This window comes from Vigna radiata, chromosome 4 (genome assembly GCF_000741045.1).
Source record: "Vigna radiata var. radiata cultivar VC1973A chromosome 4, Vradiata_ver6, whole genome shotgun sequence".
In the NCBI taxonomy this organism is placed as follows: domain Eukaryota; kingdom Viridiplantae; phylum Streptophyta; class Magnoliopsida; order Fabales; family Fabaceae; genus Vigna; species Vigna radiata.
Window position 1 is genome coordinate 14,386,578 of NC_028354.1, and position 5,572 is coordinate 14,392,149.

General features: G+C 30.2%; 1 pseudogene; it reads right to left on the minus strand.

Moving 5' to 3' along the window:
- Positions 1-1,151, minus strand: part of LOC106758400 — a 42,334-nt pseudogene extending 41,183 nt beyond the window's left edge.
- Positions 1,152-5,572: the final 4,421 nt, after the last annotated feature.

Genomic DNA, 5,572 nt, shown 5'->3' on the forward strand with positions numbered 1-5,572 from the left:
TTGGTAACACTTATTTCAGCCATTTTCTTAAGTAAAGCCTCTCCCTCCTTTTGGTCAAGGACTCCTAATGGGAAAGTTGATCTTTCTTGGACATCCATTTGATTACATAATACTTCTTTATTTCTAGATGTTAAGAAAATTTTGAATCCTTTGTGATCAACAGATAAATTTTCTTTTTTAATCTTATTGTAGTCACTAGATAATTTTTCTTTCTTCGTCTTATTGGAATCAGCAGGTAACTTTTCTGTCTCTACCTTTTTATAACCAAACTCAGCAACATCCTTGGCAACCTTTTGGCTGACACCATCATCTTCATTACGTTGAATCCCCAGTCTGTTCAAGTCCAATCCATTCCAGAGATCATCTAGGATTATAAGGGTATTCTCCTTTTCTTTCTTTAATCTTTTTCGAATACGATCTGCTCTTACAATCTCACTTTCCTCTTCCAACCTCATTCCTAACATCTCAGCAATTTGTCCTTGAACTTTCTTTATGTCAGGATTTCTTGTTATATTTGCCATAACCACCTTATTGAACAACTTCCTTTCTTTAGCTTGCTTAGCAATTTCTTTGAGTAAAGTGGTCTTTCCCACACCTCCAACACCGTAAACTCCAATCATACTAATTGTAGAGTCTTCAAGTGCTTGCATAATCATTCCCATAATTTTCTTTCTCGACGTGAAACNTTCATAACCAGTGTTTGACAAAGCAGCATCCATGGATGGNCCTATATGATACGAGACTTTAGTAAACTTTTTATTCAAAAGTTCATCTGCTATGATTTCCTCTACAATCTTCGTAGCTTTTCTTCCTAGCCTATACCTCAACTGCAAGTTATTAGGAAAGAAACCAATGGAGCCCCTTGTCTTCTCATGCCGTTTATCACACAGGAAATTTTCATATTCTTTGATCTTCTCATCCACATGTTTCAACCAATGTTTAACATCTTCAATTTCTTCTGCATTCATTTCTGCAACCATAACATCATTTTGCACCCTCTTTCTAGTATCATCAAGCATCTCAATACGATGTTTCACCTCTTCAAATTTACCATTGTAATTACAAAAGTAGCCCAAATGACGGGTAACCAGATTTTCCCCAAATTTAAATACACTTTCAGTGGCTGTAGACACTATAATGCTTGGGTCCATGCTACCTGAATTTTACAAATATAAATTTAGATTAAAAAAAACAAAATAAAATCACAAGACAAATGATTGAATGGTAAGGGATTCAACAAAACAACATATATTAAAGAATTGTAGAGTAGTCCCAGCTCAATTCATAATTGGGGTCAACTATACAAGTAAAATAGACATATGTTAGAGTTTAATTCTGAGTTGAAGTTCATAGTGTAAAAATAGACAAGTTAACAATTGTCTTAACATTTTTGGTTAAAACTAGTCTAAAATTCTCGTATTAGAGGTCATGATTGAGGTTATGTTGGGCCAAACTAATAGGCACATTTAAATTTAACTCTATATTTAATTAATAAAAATACATACTTTTTGGTATTTATAACTTTATTATGTAATTAATTGTAAACTTTTTTATTGAACATAAATTATTTTGGTTATATTACTTAGTTTCAATTATTATATTTTTTATAGGGTATTATTCTATTATTAACTATTAATCCTATATAATGTCTTAACATTTTTCTGATTATGTTTAAAATAAAAATGATATCCGAAAGTACCATCATACTTTCATTGTCTTGATTTATGTATGTCTTCAATTACAATAAAACCTACCTTATTTGAAAAAAGTAAAATACTAAGTTACTAAGTATCATAAGACATGGAAAGGAATAAAAATAAAAAGTTAGAAACTAGTGTCCTAAAAGACGCTACTTGAAAAGCTACTAAACATATCTTTTTTATAAGCTCTTAAAGTTGTTTATCCAGAAACTAACTAAATATAGTCTTGTAAACATACATCTAAGTGGGTAACAAAATGGGTGGGGGAATTAGGAAATATTGGTAGATTTTCTTTACTGTTTTATGCATTTCTTTTGTCGTCTTTATCATAATATTAGATCTTATTCTTTATCTTTTTGTTCAATGGTGATACCTAACATAATTGAGGTCATTGTGCAATTTTTGTAATTGGTTATATGGAGTTAGAAAAACCATCACAAATTGTTACTTTTCTGATGGTTTAATAGCACTATAAACTAATTTTAAGGAACCAAATACAAAATATGTAGAAGAATAAAGATCCAACTAAAAACATTACTCACCTAATTAAAAATTCACAAAAAATATGATGACCTACTAATGTATTAAACCAAAAATATAATATTGTTATGAAAATAATTATGAAATAATATTTGTTACATCAATGTTAGAAGTTACAAATTGACTAGAGATAAAATCAAATTACAATATATATATATATAAATAAGTGCAAGTCTCACTTTATTAGTTGGTTTTGTAAGAATGAGTTAGATTAAAAATTCACTTTCTAATATGGTAGTAAAATCTATTCTTGTGAGATTTGTTGAATCTATTGTAACAAGTGATGTCTTGGAGACGAAAGAGTATATACTCTAATCTTTGACCTCAAAAATGGTGACACCTTTTCCATGGTTTCTCCATCTATTTTTTTCGTGCATATTAAGAATATCTTCTTCCATGATGAATTGCACTTCTAGTTTATTGTAAGTTGAGGCTCAACCACCTTGAATGTAAACTTTGACGTTCCATATATATGGTTTGAAGCCGTCTCCTTGTGCCTAGTGTGTTCATTTTAGCTTTGATACTAGTTGTTGTGAAGTTGATCAATTTGTTTCTCCCGTTCACTCTCCATCTAGTCTAGACATATATTGGGTGATCTATGACTCTGTCATCACTAGTAAAGATTTTCAAAACATCCAAGGCTGAAGAGTCATGTTATAATTAGAGAAAATATCTATAGATCTTCTTAATTAGAGAAAATATTTATAAAATCTTTCTAATTAGAGAAAATATTTATAGGATCTTTTAGATTATTTTTCTTTCCTTATTTCATTTTTTTAGAAGATTAGATTGTTACAAATAGAGGTAAGGAGAATGAAATTGATATGAATGAAAATAATAAAGTAGCTCTCTTTTTCAAGTTGGTACTAGAGCTCCCAATCTTGGTTTATAAAAATAATAGAAGTTATTAATGAGCAATTAACGAGTCTGAGAGGCCTATTAGGAGATTTATAAAGGTAGGTTCCCATTGAGGTAAAAGATACTTTTCAGAACCTAGTTTTATTAGGAAATTACTAAGAAAAATTACTAAGTAGTGTCAAAGTGTCTTCTGCATGTGACTTTCGGTAAATCTAGGGATGGCAAAATATCTGTGGTCACCGGTATCCACGGATAAAATCCGTGGTGGGTAGTTACTATCCGCAGATATTTATTACCCACAACTAACGGGTATCCATTACCCGCAAAAAATAATAAAAAATAATTTATAAATTTTTTAATTAAATTTAATTAGAAATAAAATAAAATTATATTTTAGGATTAAATATGTTTTTAGTCCTTATACTTTGAGGCGATTTTGGTTTTAGTCCCTCTTTCAAACTAAGGTACAATTTAGTCCTTCAACTTTAGAAAACTCTGGTTTTAGTCATTTTTATCAAATTTTTTTAACTTTATTTGCTGCTTCAAACACGTTTCTAAGTTAACATTGAAGCAAAAATATGTCAAACAGTGTAAAAAATCCAAATGTTATAATGAAACGTGCTTAAAACAGTAAATAAAGTTAAAAAAATTTGGTAAAAAGGACTAAAACTAGAGTTTTCTAAAGTTGAAGGACTAAATTGTACCTTAGTTTGAAAGAGGAACTAAAACCAAAATCGCCCCAAAATATAGGGACTAAAAACATATTTAACCCTATATTTTATTAGGTTAAATTTAATTAAAATTAAATTTTAATTTATATTATGTTATTATCCTTTGTAATTTTTATTATGTTATCATCCTTTGTATGTATATATATATATATATATATACACATATATATATCCTTTGTAATTTTATTTAAATTTTATTTTAAAATATATATAAAATATATTTTTTTTGTTAGTATCCGTAGGTATCCACAGGTTTTAAAATACTCACCGGTAATGGGTACAATTTTATCCTATAGGTCGGATTGCGGGTAGGTACTATCCGTGACCGACCCAACCCATTGTCATCCCTAGACAGACTAAAGGATTAAAGAATATTTACAAGCTATTTGGTGATAAGACTTAGAAATACAGGAAAATTGAGCAAGGAGACACACCTTCAATCCCTTAAATAGAAACAATATCTAAATTTAGGAATCATAAATATATTTAACCTTTTTACTTTTATTCTTTTATCATACGGTTTTTGGCACCAAAAGAATCTAAACAAATCACAAAAACCCTGCCAAATTGTAGTTTTATTAAGAGAAAAGGTGTGAATGCCACAATTTTCTCACATGTTTTGTTGAAATTGGAAACCTGAATGTAGCTTATGTAAATTGGACACCCCTACACTAATTCTCCCTTTAGCATTCCGATATGGTTGATAACAAGGAGTTACCAACCTTACATATCCAAAAACTAATGTATTTTCGGTAGTCCATTCTACTCCCTTAAACAAAAGGCATTACGAAATTACATGACAGAGATATCACAGAACATACACTTTGACAGAACCTATTTGATAGATATCATAGAACATACACTCTGCTCACGCATTTTTTATTTCCTGCAGCCCTACAAGTCTTATTCTAACAAATAAAAGATTCAAAAAGTGATAGCAGCTGTAGTTATTGAACAAATTCAATTACCATGCATTACACAGGTCTGATTGATACCGCATCAAACCAACACATTCAATGGGTATGATCTTCCTCCCCTTTTTAGATTCTTACTTAGTCTCCACAAGGATATGAGATATATAACTACATTAATTAACACCTATTTCTATTCACAGCCTCAAGTTATCAAACCTTTGGTCGTTCTCACCACTTTATAACTATAGTACATTGCCTGAACTTACTTATTCGAAGTCACCCTCACGCAGGTCTATTTGAAACCTGATAGAGATATGTCTCTCTGTGATGAAATACAAGTATATCCCTGCCCACCGCTTCCAAAGCCATGCCCCCCAAAATATACAAACAATCTTAAAAATAACAGGGGTAGCAAATTAAAAATAAAGGACTAAATCCCTAAAAGCAGTAAATAAAGGATGATCTTAAAGTCTCAATTCAAACACATTTTTCTTAAGGGGTGGAAGAGATGACATTGTTACAAAGTTCAATCTTCAAAGTATTTTAAGTTGAGGACTAACATGCATACAGAATATAACTAACTTAATCCCATACAATAGATGGCGATGTAGGTCCACCTTATTTGTATTTCAAGCATTTCAAAAAACAAAAAACAGACTTAGAATAAACTTTTGTTCATGATTCTTGTATCATCATTGTTCCCTCCGCCTCTAAGGAATGCAATGGGGAAATCACAAACCTAACAAAAAAATAATAAATAAAAGCACAATTATATGTACAGAAGTTTAAATAATTTTTTTCAAATAAAGTAATCAAATTCGTGCAATGA